This window comes from Sapajus apella, unplaced genomic scaffold, assembly GCF_009761245.1.
Source record: "Sapajus apella isolate SASKATOON/1434 unplaced genomic scaffold, GSC_monkey_1.0 scaffold1, whole genome shotgun sequence".
In the NCBI taxonomy this organism is placed as follows: domain Eukaryota; kingdom Metazoa; phylum Chordata; class Mammalia; order Primates; family Cebidae; genus Sapajus; species Sapajus apella.
The window spans coordinates 44,551,641-44,566,812 of NW_022436941.1; the positions used below are offsets into that span (position 1 = coordinate 44,551,641).

Sequence of the window (15,172 nt, forward strand, 5' to 3'; positions counted from 1 at the left end):
TTTGAACAAGTTAAACAATGTGGGAAGTCTACTATAAGGTTAAACTGAAAGCACAGATGTTCTTAATATGTTCCACTTTATGGTATTTGAGAAATTCTGTTTCAGTGTAGTATTTATTACATTGTGTTTCAATAAATGAATTACATTTTGAAATGACTTTTTCTGTGACCCACTAAAGAAGAGCTGGAGTAGAGAAGACATTTTCTCTTCTACATCTTTTGACAATACTGTAAACAATAATTGACTGTTTAAAAATAAAAACTTTATTTTATGCAAAACTTGTTTACCTGTAACCACTGATGGAGTAGTTGTTTTGACTAAACATTTTTTTAAAAAAAGAGAAGAATTCCAAGCCAACATTACAATGAGACCAACCACATGAAGTTCATTCACAGCATATCTCATATGCAATTTATTCTAGCAAAGAAGCTGGAGCCAGAATATACAACATTGTAAAAGGTTATACAAATGGTTAATTATGTAGAAACAAGAACTTTGTAGCAGCTTGAAACAAAAGTTTTTGTTGTGCAATGTAACACACATACAGAAAAGTGCAGAAAAGCTATGCACATGATTTAATAAATGTAAAATAAACATTACGGAAGTCTCTTAGGCCAAAAATTAGAGCATTATCAGTGCTCATGCAAAGGCGTGTGCATGTGTGTGTACACACATGGCACCCCTCTTCAGCTACAGACCTCTTCTTTTCCTTAGAGGTTATAATGAGCCTGGCTTTTGTAATGCTTATTCATTTTTCATTGTACTTTTACTACCTATATGTGCATTCCTAAACAGATATATTTGCTTCTTTTTGAATTATTTCTAAGTGGGATCACACTGTATGTATTTGTGCCTTGATTCTTTTATTCATCATCATTTGTAAGACTCAGTGGTGTTGATGTAGCTGTGGTTTGTTTGTTTTTCTCCTTTTCATTGCTGAATAGCGTCCAATGAAAATACATGCCACCATTTATTTATCCATTCCATTGTAGATAGACTCATGGACTATTCCCAGTTTTTGCCTATTATAAACAAAGCTGCTAGGATCACTTTTGCTCCAAAATATAGTATATATGTGGGTGTGCTAGGTCACATGGCATGTGTATGTCCAACTTTCTACACATAATTTTTTTTTTTTAAGACATGGGGTCTCACTTTGTTGACCAGGCTAGACTCAATTGATTCTCCCACCTCAGCCTCCCAAGTAGCTGGGACTACAGGCGCATGCCACCATGCGCAGTATATAAAGTATATTTCTTTATATACTTAAGTATACTTATTATGTGCCAGGCATTACATTAAGTGCTTTGCAAATATTGACTCATTTAATTATCACAGCCACCCTCTGGAGTAGGTTGTATTACTATCCTAATTTACTGGAGAGAATATTGGGCACAAAGAGATTAAGAAACTTGCCCACCTGAAGAAAGAGGCCAGAAACTTGAGGATCAGCTGAGGTCAGGAGTTCGAAACCAGCCTGGTGAACATGGTGAAACCCCGTCTCTACTAAAAATAAAAAAATAAGCCAAGTGTGCTGGCTGGAGCCTGTAATCCCAGCTACCCAAGTGGCGAGCAGAAGAGCTGGGATTCCAATTCAGACAACTGGCCCCAGGGTCTGTACCCTTACCCACTGTTTGAAACTGTCTCCTTCATTGTGTAATGTTTGTGATTGAAAACAATGCATGTAACCTATAAAAACTCTTCTATCTTATAGAACTGACTCCTTAAACGTTTTCCAAATATAATTTCAGTCAATTTTTAAGCTATGTGTTAAACATATAAAAATGTAATACACTTCTGATTAGTTTCAGAAACAGATGAGTAACATTTTGCAAGAGGGAAATGTATTCATCAAATATCAACCAAAATCTTTGCATAATGGGACTAAAAAATGAGAATCATGAAGCAGTTCTTCCATTAAATTCCACATAACTTTTTAAGCTCTTTCAGAGAGCCTTAAAATAAACTGAACATAAAACCAGATATCTGTATTGCTGTGCTGTGAAGTATAAACCAAGATTTTAAAATGAGACATGTTCAATTATCCTTCTCTCTATAAAGCTTTATTGACAATAACTTTTGAGAGGAAAATTTCTTTGCATCACTATTAATACATTATATTATGATGCAATTTCTTTGCATCATTATTAATACATTATACTATGATTGACTTGATCTTTACTTCATCTATTAAAAATTGTCTATTTGTGTTTTGTTGTATTCGTAGTAATATATGCATGTAATTTAGAAGGCCCTTGGGAGTGTGCTCACATTGCTTTCTGATGGGGTACTCGGTTCAGAAGCTTCAAAGACTGCCTGGCGGGGCTCCTGGCTGGTGCCTTGAGCTGTGCTCTGCAGGAGAAACGCAGAAGGACAGCACAGTGAAGCTGGGGCTGCCAGGATGCAGAACACACACTGGGCCTGGCTGCTGTGGTAAGGGAGGCTGCGAAACAGGAAGTAAAGGAGAAATAGCGAAAAGCAACACAGAGAAGCTCCAGACCCACTTACCTAGAAATCAGCTCTGTGAAAAATGTATTTGTATTGTTTTAACTAATCTAATGAGAGAGAAGGTTTGCAAATTTACCCAAAAATTATAAAATTTAAGATTAGCTTTTTTTTTAAAGAGTTTGTACGTACTTCATGAGAGTGACCTAAGCAAAGTCGTCCATCAGGGCCAATAACCTTTCAGTCAATCTTCAACAAAGTTGACTTTACTCATTTTATTCCCTGGGTGATTCTTCCCAGAGAAGAAGCCTACAGACTTCTTCTAAATTGTTGATTTATTTTAAATTGCAAGGCTGTAATCTCAATTGTGTTTGGAGAAGCTGAAGTGAGAATCTAGAACAAGCTTGTCCAACCTGCGGTCTGTGGGCCACAAGTGGCATAGGACAGCTTTGAATGTGGCCCAACACAAATTTTTTAACTTTCTTAAAACATTATGAGATTTTTCTTTTGCTGTTTTTTTTTTTTTTAAGTTAACCAGCTATCATTAGAGTTAGTGTATTTTATGTGTGGCCAAAGACAATTTTCTTCCAGTGTGGCCCAGGGAAGCCCTGATCTAGAATGTTCTGTACATGTGAAATCCAACTATCCTAAGCTCTTTCTGAAAATGTCTATGTTTGTTTCTTTGTTTGAACTTCTGTTATCCACCCACCTCTATCATTGTGCTCGGTGATGTTTTCTAAACAGCTGTTTGGTTTTGCAGTTAAAATATTACTTAAAAACACCACAACACATGTTTCTTTGCATCAGAACTGCCTGTTTCTACCAGCATTTTTCAAAGGGTTGAACTCCAGAGAAATCTGGTAATTTGGCTTCTAATATGCCTGCTCTGTTATTTAGCTCTTGAAAAGCAATCATACTCTTCTAGGCCGGGCACAGTGACTCACACCTGTAATCCTAGCACTTTGGGAAGCCAAGGGGGGAGGATCATCTGAGGTCAGGAGTTCAAGACCAGCCTGGCTAACATGGTGAAACCCAACCTCTACTAAAAATACAAAATTTAGGCAGGTGTAGTGGCTGAGAGGAGAATCGCTTGAACCTGGGAGGCAGAGGTATCAGTGAGCCAGGATAGCGCCACTGGACTGCAGCCTGAGCAACAGAGCAAGAATCCATCTCAAAAATAAATAAATAAAAATTACTTTTTAAAACTATAAAATACCAGCGGCCGACGGAGGCGCAGCCCGGGCACTGCGTCCTTGCCTGGCGGGGCTCATGCGGCTGCCCCGCGCCCGGTCGGGCTCTGATAGGGGACGCCCAGGGCCCGGCAGGCCCGGCCATGCTGCTGGAAACACAGGGCGCGCTGCACGTGGCGCTGGAGCTGGTCATCGCCACGCTATCGGTGGCGGGCAACGTGCTGGTGTGCGCCGCGGTGGGCACTGCGAGCGCGCTGCAGACGCCCACCAACTGCTTCCTGGTGTCCCTGGCTGCGGCTATGGCCCTGGGGCTCTTCGCTATCCCCTTTGCTATCACCGTCAGCCTGGGCTTCTGACTGACTCCTGCGGCTGCCTCTTCCTCGCCTGCTTCGTGCAGGCGCTCACGCAGAGCTCCATCTTCAGTCTCCTGGTCGTGGCGGTCGACAGGAACCTGACCGTTTGTGTCCCGCTCAGGTATAAAAGTTCGGTCACTGGGACCCGAGCAAGAGGGGTCATTGCTGTCCTCTGGGTCCTTGCCTTTGGCATTGGATTGACACCATTCCGGGGTGGAACAGTTAAAACAGTGCCACCAGCAACTGCCCAGAGCCCTGGGATGGAACCACGAATGAAACCTGCTGCCTTGTGAAGTGTCTCTTTGAGAATGTGGTCCCCATGAGCTACATGGTGTATTTCAATTTCTTTGGGTGTGTTCTGCCCCCTCCCCTTATAATGCTGGTGATCTACATCAAGATCTTCATGGTGGCCTGCAGGCAGCTTCAGCACACTGAGCTGATGAACCACTCGAGGACTACCCTCCACCGGGAGATCCATGCGGCCAAATCCCTAGCCATGATTGTGGGGATTTTTCCCCTGTGCTGGCTACCAGTGCATGCCGTTAACTGTGTCACTCTTTTCCAGCCAGCTCAGGATAAAAATAAGCCCAAGTCGGCAATGAATATGGCCATTCTTCTGTCACATGCCAATTCAGTTGTCAATCCTATTGTCTATGCTTACCGGAACCGAGACTTCTGCTATACTTTTCACAAGATTATCTCCACGTATCTTCTCTGCCAAATAGATGTCAAGAGTGGGAATGGTCATATGGGGGCACAGCCTGCTCTCAGTGTGGGCCTGTGATCTAGGCTCTGGCCTCTTCAAGGAGAAGATACAAATCCATAATAAACACAGGACATGGCTGGCAGAGTCTTACTGTGAAAGATAGCTACACACCTCACAAGGAAATGGACTGCCTCTCCTGAGTACTTCCCTGGAGCTACCACATGTCTAGCTAATATGTATGTGTCACTAGCAGGCTCCAAGAGTTGACAAATTTATTTATGATCTATTCAGCTGCTTTTACTGTGTGGTTGATGCTGACAGCTTGAATGGATTCTAACAGATTGTTTTGTTTTTAAAAGTCTGCCTTGTTTATGGTGGAAAATTACTGAAATTATTTTACTGTGAAACACTGTGAACTATTATAATGCAAATATTTTTTAACTTAGAAGCAATGGAAAAATAAAAGTTGGCTGTACTAAAAATGTATACTTGCTCCTAGGAAGGTGACCTCAAAAATTAAAAGTATAATTATTCGGCCACGTGTGGTTGCTCACGCCTGTAATCCCAGCATTTTGGGAGGCCAAGGTGGGTGGATTACAAGGTCACGAGTTCGACACAAGCCTGTCCAATGTGGTGAAAACACATCTCTACTAAAAAATACAAAAATCAGCTGGGCATAGTGGTGTGCACCTGTAGTCCCAGATACTCGAGAGGCTGAGGCAGGAGAATCACTTGAACCTGAGAAGCAGAGGTTGCACTGAGCCTAGATCACCCCATGTACTCCAGCAGGTGACAGAGACTCCATCTCAAAAAAAAAAAATGTATAATTATTCAATCAAGAAACTGCTATATTAATTTAAGGAAATGATAGTCTCATAAGTTAAGTCAACTTTTGATCACATAATTTTAAGCTCCGTTCTTTTCCATATACAGGAAACTACCTTAGGGAAAAAAGCTGGTGAAATGGGATCCCTCCTCTACCAAATTCTGCCTCCTAGAGCTAGATAGGGAACTTTGCTTCACTCCAAAGTTCAAGTTTGGTTAAGTTCTTAGAATCCAAAGTGCGAAAATTTTACTAAGCAAAATTATTTAACTCTGTGTGTATATGAGGTTAAATAAAAATAAAACTTAGAAAAAAATTATAAAATACCACCCCCAGGAATGTGTGTAAATAAATACAAGTGTTATTATCAAGCATCATCGATTGTGTATTATGTAGTTATGCATAATTTTTTTTGAAGTTTTCCATTTGTAGTCATACAGAAATATACCATGTTAGAGTTAAGGGGTATAACACTTTGCTGGTGTATCTTATTTTCAAGGAACTCTATTATGTTAAAACGTAGATTTTGTTCAGTATTGTCACAATCCGGGTCATGTTTTAACTGTACTAAAAGCCTTCCTCATTTCCTGCACTTCCTTCGCTTCCTGTATTGTTTACACGCATTTCTGCTGTGGCCATCTATTGGGTACTATCCCAACTGGCACATTTTACAAATATGCTTTGACTTGTTCTCCTTTTTTATTCAAAAGCTATCACAAATCACTTCCCTTGACCTCATCTGCCCTCACACAATACATTTCCTTCTTATTTTTCTCAACTTGTTTATAACTTTTCACTTCTCAGTCTATAAATCCTGTCTGCAGTTAAAAACTTGATTTTACAGTTAATAGCAATTGAAATTTTCTTAGAGATTTTTTCTTAGAGAAAAGCCCTGCTAATGCCATTATATATTAGGTTGGCAGCTTCTACCCCTCATGAATAGTCCTTTTGGCATTCTAATAGATCATGTAGCTGAAACATTTAACAATTTTTGGCTTATCTTAAGGACATTTTTTACTTTCTTTTTTCTGCTTTACATGCTCTCCTGAGATTCCCTTGTACACATTCTTACTTATTCTGATCTTCATGTTCTTCTTTTTTTTTTTTTTAATGCTCTCTCTCAGTAGAATCGGATATTCCTCTTTAGACTCTTTAAATATTTAAAATATTAAGCTAGGACTTCAGTAATATCTCTGATTGATATTCTTTCCTCTTCTATCTTCCAACTGAAATGTATGGACTCGTGTAATCGTACCATCTCTCCAGCTATACTGCTAGTTTCTTCCCTGGCTAAGATCTGTTTAGCCAGATCCAAACCCCCTTTCCAGTCAGTAACTGTCACAACTCCGACAAGGCCCATTCTGTTTCCGCTAACGAGAGAGCTTGTTCAGCGTTCATCTTCAACATGTTCTCGTATTACTAGCTACCTCCAGTTCTGGGACCTGGGTAGGACAAGGGCAATCTCCATCTACATTAGAAGACATTTAGACCTTTCTCAGTGATAAGTATGGACAGCCAAGCAAAGGTGCTTCTAGACTAATCTCAGTGGCAAGCAGAGCTTTTCAAACTTCTCCAGTAAATTAGAGATACCTGAACAAAGCCTCCAATATTCCCATCCCTAAACTCCCATTCAGGCTGCAACTTAAGTAGTGCTGTGCAAGCCCTGATTTCTTCAGAGTCTTCTTGAGGTTTTTGCCTATAAGTCATAGTGTATCCTCATTGATTTAATATAAAATTAAGGATTAATTACCACTGGGTAAAATTAAAGAATGTGCCATGTTTATATTGTGACTTTTATATAATTTGGTTTACTACTATAGAAATTGACAAATCATAAGAAGAACCTATTAAATTCTAAGGAGACAGAAAATCCTTTTCTTTAGTAAAATATGGTAACAAATGACATTGTGTTGAACAAGTTAGTTCAAAACTCTTTTTGTAGGTGCACAGAAAAAAAGAATAATCAGTCATTGTTATTAGAATGCTTGTCATATTGGCAAAACTCTGTTTTTACTGATTATTATGTCTAACTCTTCCAAATCATGGGAAAAGTTTATGAGTCTGACTATGAATTAAAAGAATGAGACACTCAGAAATGTACAGCCCTGGTGTAACATAAGAAGCAGTGAAGTATGATATAATACAAACAAAACAAAACAGACAAAAAAAGAGCAGAGTGTACTTTGCTTCGTTTTGTTTCCACACAAGCATTTTAATACTCACTAGCTGTAGTCTTGAAATGGAACAGTCTGTTACTAGGCCACTACCCACAAACAGCCACAAATTCTACACTATTAGTAACTCTCCATGCTAGACTCTAGAATTAGGAGATATTTTCAGCCGATGTATTTTATTAACTCACTATGATCTAATATAAATTCCTCATTCCTTTTGCATTAACTAAGATTACAACAATGTTTTGCTAATGATTCCCCATCATGATCTCAAAGATTTTTATTGCAGGAAGTGAAATTGATCTAAATAGAGTCGCTGTTCAAAATAATCCAGCCAGAAATGTCATGGGGAGAGGCCAGCTGGGCTGCTCAGGCTGGCCTCAGGATGACATTGCCTGTTAAGTCACATTATCCAAGGCTCATTCTTCAATTTTGCAAGCCCAGAAACTTTATTTTGTCAAGGTGCCCAAGGTTGATCACACTCAGGGGACTAGGTTTGTGTCAACCCAATGCATAAGAGGCCAGTATGTAAACGAGAATACTATTTTTCTCATTTGTAATGGGCCTCTTGACTATTAAAGGGGTAGAAACTTACGAAAGGTAGCAAACAGTCTTCCCTTATAGGAAAGTCTTCATGGGAAGTCCATTATCATCTTTTCAGTTCAATAAACATTTACTAAACACCAAGAGTACAGGTCATTTTGATCCCATGGATGTTTTGCATCTATAAACAATTTTATTAGAACTATACTGACACTGAGTTATCACAGAGAGATATCATTTCCAGAGCAAACTGCATTAAGCCAATTTACGCCTTGACCAATTTTCTAAAATTTTCTCTTCTGATTGGCAGATTCAACCATTTAGGAAAGACTGTTGATCTAGCTGCATTAACTACAAAGATCATCCAAGAACCACAGTCACAAAGCCAGTCTCTGAATATGGTTCTTCAAAGAAATCTTATAACTCTCTGAACAGGTATGGAAATAATTTCATGTAATGCACATATGCTTTTTACTATTAGATTTTCTTATCAATTAGCGATTTGAAAAGTTGAAATCTCCAGAGCTAGACCAATACTGCTCACTACCCAGTATGAGGGTATTACTAAAATGAATTCTTGAAAATTTTATAGCCAGTTTAACCTAACTTGCCCCATTCCCTGATAGCCTTATTAAGGGCCTAGCTGTACCTTATCTTGGCCATCTAGGTTTGCCCATGCTTTGCTTCCTGCCGCATCTTTCTAGTTCACTTTCTGGAATTCCATTCTGGGTGGAGAGGGAGAGCCAGATAGTTACTCTTTCATCCTCCTGAAGCACTTCCATTCTTCTGAGATTCAAGAAAGGCATTTACTACACTCCCATCTCTCTCTCTCCTGTTGCTACCAACTCCCAAACACCTAACTTAATGCTTCTCAACACACACATTGTTCATTAAAAGCCAGTATCTAGCCTCTTTCTCTCAACCCCAGATATGTCCATGGTTCTCCATGATCTCAATGTCCTCATGAACTCCTTTTCCACATCTCAGCCTCTTTTTCCACCTTCACTTCCGCTCCACTTCATGCTTCCTTACCATGGCCAGACCCTGAGTAATATTACTACCTGCAATAGCTCCACATCTAAACAATGCATTCAAATATCCAACAACCTGGACAAGCAGCCTTCTATCCTGTTTCCATCATCAGGTTGCTCCCTGCTTGTGCTCTTCTGGGACCTCCTAACTCTTGATCCTCCTGCTTTCTCCCTCTCTGCTAGCCCTCTTCTGTCTTCGTTTTCTTCACTATCCAACTGAGATTTCATGTTGCACCTCTTGTCTCTGTTCTCATAGCCCTTGTTCTATTGTTTTTCAGTCCAAAACCCCAACCCTGGAACAACCCTAGTGTGTGATTTTTCAATACCCATAACTGTGTTGTAAAATATTGCTGTAGAAAATCTCAAAATAGTGCATATTGATGGCACTGTAAATTCATGGCCTCCAACTTCAATTGGGCATTTGGTATTGCCTGGCTCTCCAGAGTGTTTCAAGCGTTCTCACTTTTCTGTCTCTAACTTTGATATCTCTTCCCTTAGTCTCATGTTTTCTGTCACAGAGAAAACAGAGGCATCACCTGGGAAACTTCCCTCAGCTTCCCACAACCAAGCTAACACATTTGCATGTAGCCACATCCGTCCTTTTCTTTTCTTCTAGTCACAATGCAATAAGAATGCTTATCTCCTTTCAGGCCAATCCCTCTGGTAGTGGTGTGTGTAGCCCTTTAACTTGGAGGGACTGCACTGCATCTATTTCCTTTTTCTTCACTCGTGTCATCAACTTTTACCTCTCTACGGCTCTTCGCTGTTAGCATTTATACACATGCAAGTCTCTGGCTATCATTCTTTCTTCCTCATATGGCTAGAAGCAACTTTTTTTTTTTTTTTTTTTTTTTTGAGACAGAGTCTTGCTCTATTGCCAGGTGCCAGGCTGGAGTGTGGTGGCTCAATCTCAGCTCACTGCAATCTCCACCTCCCAGGTTCAAGCAATTCTCCTGCCTCAGCCTCCCGAGTATCTGGGACTACAGGCACGCAGCACCACACCCAGCTAACCTTTGTATTTTTAAGTAGAGACGGGGTTTCACCATGTTGGCCAGGATGGTCTCAATCTCTTGACCTCCTGATCCACCCGCCTTGGCCTTCCAAAGTGCTGGGATTACAGGCGTGAGGCACCGCACCCGGCTGCAACTTTTTTTTAAGAAGAGAAAAAGAAGCACAGTCTCTTTTAGTTCAGGGTTATTTAACCTTTTCACTTGCTAAGAATTGTATTATGGTCTATAACATATTTTCTAGTGTTTAAAGCAAACTGCTTTTAAATGCTACAAAATTGCTTACCTGGAAAATTATTTACCACTTAGAATTCAAATATTTTACCAGTTCTTAATCGTTCAGCATTGTTTTCTTCTTTAAACTTTTAAATTACAAAATATACAAAAGGCATAAAACATAAATGTATAGTTTAATGAATAACTATAAAACTAATATCTGCTTAACTATCATTTAGGTCAAGGAAATAACCCTATCCTATATGTCCCTTCTAAATCGATCTTCTCACCCTTCTAGAGATAACCATCATCCTGAGTTTTATTATAATGATTCCTCACCTTTTCTTTATGGTGTAACTCTTTCTTTGTCCCTTCTGGCCCACCCTTCCTCTTCTCCATCCTGCTCCATCCAGTGGAAAGCTAGCTTGTATATCAATGGGTTCCTTTGGCCTCTGGCTTCCAGTTAGGTTTGGTCAATGCAGAGATCAGAAGGAGCAGAATGAGATAGGGTATTTTCTTCCCCCGGCTCCTCTCCTGCAGAAACTCCTTTGTCACCCAGTGTATTAGTTGAGTTCTCTGGAGTAATAGAACCAACATGATGTGTGTATATATATGTGTGTGTAGTGTGTGTGTATAGATATGTATGTGTATACACACACAACACACACACACACACATATATATATATAGAGAGAGAGAGAGAGAAAGAGAGAAAGAGAGAGAGAGATTTATTTTAAGAAATTGACTCATGCAATTGTGGAGACTCAAATAAATCCACAATTTGCAGGGTAGGCTGGCAGGCTGGAGACATAGGGAAAAGTTGCAATTTGAGTTCAAAGGCAGTCTGCTGGCTGAAATCCTTCTTGGTTGAGGGAGAATAATCTTTATTCTATTAAGGCCTTTGACTGATTTGATGAGTCACAACCACATTATGGAGGGTAATCTGCTTTATTCAAAGTCCACCGATTTAAATGTTAATCTCATCCAAAAAGAATACCTTCACAGAAACAACCAAATATATGGACACCATGATCCAGCCATATTAGTCTATTCTCATGCTGCTAATAAAGACATACCTGAGACTGTGTAATTTATAAAGGAAAGAGGTTTAATGGACTCACAATCACAGCAGAAGGTGATGGAGGAGCAAAGGCATGTCTTACATGGTGGCAAGCAAGAGAATGTGTGCAGGAGAGCTGCCCTTTATAAAACCATCAGATCTCATGAGACTCACTCACTATCATGAGAACAGAATGGGAAAAACTCACCTCTGTGATTCAGTTACCTCCCACTGGGTCCCTCTCATGACATGTGAAGATTATGGGAACTACAATTCAAGATGAGATTTTAGCGGGGACACAGCCAAATCATATCATTCTACCCCTGGCACCTCCCAAATCTCATGTCCTCACATTTCAGAGCCAATCATGCCTTCCCAACAGTCCCCCAAAGTCTTAACTCATTTCAGCATTAACTCAAATGCCTACCAGTCCAAAATCTCATCTGAGATAAGGCAAGTCCCTTCTGCCTATGAGCCTGTAAAGTCAAAAGCAAGTGAGTTACTTTCTAGATATAATGAGGGTACAGACATTGGGTGAACATACTGTTCCAAATGGGAGAAATTGGCCAAAATGAAGGGGCTACAGGCCCCATGCAAGTCCTAAATCCAGCTGGGCAGTCAAATCTTAAAACTCTAAAACCATCTCTTTTGACTCCATGTCTCACATGAAGGTCACACTGATACAACAGGTAGGCTCCCATGGCTTTAGGCAGCTCTGCCCCTGTGGCTTTGCAGGGTACAACCCTACTCCTGGCTGCTTTCATGGGCTGGCGTTGAGTGTCTGTGGCTTTTCCAGGTGCACTGTGCAAGCTGTTTTATGCTTTTGCTTCCTCTTGAACACTTTGCTGCTTAGACATTTCTTTTGGCAGATACTCTAAATCATCTCTTTCAAGTTTAAAGTTTCACAGATCTCTAGAGCAGGGGCAAAATGATGCCAGTCTTTTTGCATAGCAAGAGTTACCTTTACTCCAGTTCCAAAAAAGTTCCTCATCTCCATCTGAGACCTCCTCAGCATGGACTTCATTGCCAATATCACTATCAACATTTTGGTCAAAGCCATTCAGCAAGTCTTTAGGAAGTTTCAAACTTCCCTACATCTTCCTGTTGTCTTCTGAGCCCTCTAAACTGTTTCAACCTCTACCTGTTACCCAGTTCCAAAGTCGCTTCCATATTTTTGTGTATCTTTACAGCAGCACCCCACTCTACCAGTACCAATTTATTGTATTAGTCTGTTCTTAGGCTGCTGATAAAGACACACCTGAAACTGAAATTTATACAGAAAAAGAGGTTTAATGGACTCACAATTTCATCTGTCTGGGGAGGCTTCACAATCATGGCAGAAGGTGAAAGAGGAGCAAAGGCATGTCTTACATCATGGCAGGCAAGAGAATGTATGCAGGGGAATTGCCTTTTATGAACCATCAGATATGGGACTCATTTACTATCATGAGAACAACCTGGGAAAAACTTGTCCCCATGAGTCAATAACCTTCCACCAGGTCTCTCCTGTGACACATGGGAATTATGGGAGCTACAATTCAAGATGAGATTTGGGTGGAGACACAGCCAAACCATATCACCAGCCAAGGTGACACATAAAATTAACCATCACACCAACCAAAGGCCACATTTCTGTTGTTTTTTTGAGTTGGAGTATCGCTCTGTGACCCAGGTTGGAGTGCAGTGGTGTGATCGCAGCTTACTGCAGCCTCTGCCTCCCGGGTTCAACCGATTCTCCTGCCTCAGTCTCCTGAATAGCTGGGACTACTGGTGCAGACCACCATGCCCAGCTAATTTTTTGTATTTTTAGTAGAGATGGGGTTTCACCATGTTGGCCAGGCTGGTCTTGAACTCCTGGCCTCAGGTGATCCACCTGCCTCAGCCTCCCAAAGTGCTGGAATTACAGGTGTGAACCACCTCATCCAGCCCAAAAGATCTCATTTCTTATGAGACTTACCTTTCCATGCAACTCTTCAGGCCTAGGGATGGTTATGGCTCTGGGCTGTTATGAGCCTGAGGTCATGAACCATTCCTTGTAGCATTTCCTAAACTCTGCCCATGCCTTTTATTAAAGTCTTTAATTATTCAGCTTAATTATGCCAATATACTTTCCAAGCATGCAATCCTAAACAGTATAATTGCCGGCTTTTGAATTTGACATAAGTGGAGTCATAGTGTGTACTTTCCTGTATCTTGCTTCCTTTGTTCTATGTTATTTACAGAAACTTCATCCATATTGTTGTATGTAACAATTCATTCATCTTTGTTGCTGTATAGCATTCTAATACATGAATTTACTATGATTTAGTATCCATTCTAGTGTTGATGAATATATGTGTTTCCTGATTTGGGCTATCATAAACAATGCTTCTAGGAACATTTTGATATATGCATATATATACACATTTTCCTCTATGGTATATATGTAGGATAAGAATTATAACATCATAAAAAACATGTATATTTAATTTAATGAGAGACTGCCAGACAATTTTCCAAAATGGTAGCTTCAATTTACACTGCACCCATAGTACACAGCGTTTCTGTTACTCTCTATCCTCACCAGAGTAACCATCTTGTTATTTTCAAACTTTGTATTTTTGCCAGTTCTGGTGGGCAGTGAGTCATCATGATTTTAATTTTCATTTCCCTGACAACAATAAGGTTGATTTTATTAGCCATTTGGATTTCTTTCTTTATGTGGTATCTGTTGAAATCTTTTTTCTGTATTTTACAGAGTGGTTTTTTTTTGATCTGAACAAATTCGTTTTGTATTCTAGATTTTAAATCTTTGTTAGCTATATGTGTTACATACAGTTTCTCATTCTGTAGTTTATCTTTTAATTTCATTCTTTGCTGAACTGAAGTTCTTTAGTTTAATGAAATCAATTTTGTCAATATTTTCCTTTATATGTAGGACTTTTTCTGACTTGTTAAATAATTTCCTACCCTGAGATCATAACATTTTTCCTATATTATTTTCTGTAGCTTTATATTTTGCCTCTCACATGTAGTTATTTAATCTACCTGCAAATAATTTTTATACATAACACAAAATAGGAATACAATTTTCTTTTTCTCCATATGGATATTCCATTGTTTGAATTTCATTTTTTGGAAACAGCATCCTTTCCCTATTGCTCTGCAGTGCCATCTATCTCATATGTTAAGTGTCAGTACATGTATGGACCTGTGCTTTCCTATTCGTCTACTTGGTTATCCTGTCAATACTATGCTGCCTTAATTATTTCACCTTTGAAAAATGTGTTTTGTCTTGGCCCTTTGCAATCTTACATAAAGTTTATAATCAGACCATCAAGTTCCAAAAAGAAAAGAAGTTAAGATTTTAATTGTGATTGCATTTGTCTATGAATTCATATGGGATTTAGCTTTCCAAATTATAAACATAGTATATATCTCTTCACTTACGTAAGTCTTCTTTAATGTTTTTTAATAATGTTTTATTCCTACATACTGGATATTTTTAAATGTTATTATCAAGGGAATATAAAGGAAATATATAAAGGGAATATAAATAGGAAAAAAAATCTGTTTCCTATTTCATCTTCCACCTCTTTCTTATTGGCATATAAAAATACAGTTGATTTTTTTTTTTTTGAAATT

General features: G+C 39.3%; 1 pseudogene; it reads left to right on the forward strand.

Moving 5' to 3' along the window:
• Nucleotides 1-3,778: 3,778 nt before the first annotated feature.
• On the forward strand, nt 3,779-5,342 carry LOC116550222 (annotated as a pseudogene).
• Nucleotides 5,343-15,172: the final 9,830 nt, after the last annotated feature.